Source organism: Rhagoletis pomonella, unplaced genomic scaffold, assembly GCF_013731165.1.
Source record: "Rhagoletis pomonella isolate Grant_MI unplaced genomic scaffold, Rhpom_1.0 Rhpom_scaffold_00009, whole genome shotgun sequence".
Taxonomy (NCBI): domain Eukaryota; kingdom Metazoa; phylum Arthropoda; class Insecta; order Diptera; family Tephritidae; genus Rhagoletis; species Rhagoletis pomonella.
Genome location: NW_023458563.1, coordinates 5,944,686 through 5,945,723, shown reverse-complemented (window position 1 = coordinate 5,945,723; position 1,038 = coordinate 5,944,686).

The following is a 1,038-nucleotide window of genomic DNA, read 5'->3' as shown; positions in this document are numbered from 1 at the left end:
TTTTAATATATATTAACATTAATAATTGCTAAACATGTTTTGAAAAAACAAGCATTGGCTAACAACTTTGTACATTTTCGTACATGTACCTATAAGGCGTACTCAAAATTTGCAAATTTTTACAAAGAAAAATGGTTAATCCAAAATAGTTTATTATAGAAGGAAAAGTAATTGAACAACCTTTTTTTTAATATATATTAACATTAATAATTGCTAAACATGTTTTGAAAAACAAGCATTGGCTAACAACTTTGTACATTTTCGTACATGTACCTATAAGGCGTACTCAAAATTTACAAATTTTTACAAAGAAAAAAGGTGAATCCAAAATAATTTATTATAGAAGGAAACGTAATTGAACAACCTTTTTTTTAATATATATTAACATTAATAATTGCTAAACATGTTTTAAAAAACAAACATTGGCTAACAACTTTGTACATTTTCGTACATGTACCTATAAGGCGTACTCAAAACTTGCAAATTTTTACAAAGGAAAATGGTTAATCCTAAATAATTTATTATAGGAGGAAAAGCAATTGAATTACCTTTCTTTTAATATATATTGTCATTAATAATTACTAAACATGTTTTGAAAAACAAGCATTGGCTAACAACTTTGTAGATTTCGGTACATTGAACAAAACAGCAGTCAAAGATAAGTTGTTTCCTTGTGCTTATTTTAATAAATACTGAATATTTGAATTAATTCTGTTTGAAAATAAATTTTAATGATTTCTGTGTTCGCTGTAGTCGGGAGGCTGCCTTTCGTATAAGGTAGCATTCGCAGCGTACGATTGCGAATGACGCACTGATGCCGAGATATTGATGAACCTTGGCCCGGGACTCTACTGCAATATCGGCATTAAAACGCCACTAGAAAAAATTGCTGACCAATTAATTAATCACAGCACAATAGTAGTAGATGTTAATATTGATGGGTTGCCATTATATCGTAGCTCAAGGATGCAGTTGTGGCCAATTTTATTACGTACTAGCCAATGCCCGCTTACTTCGCGGCGCCTAATAAGAGCTTTT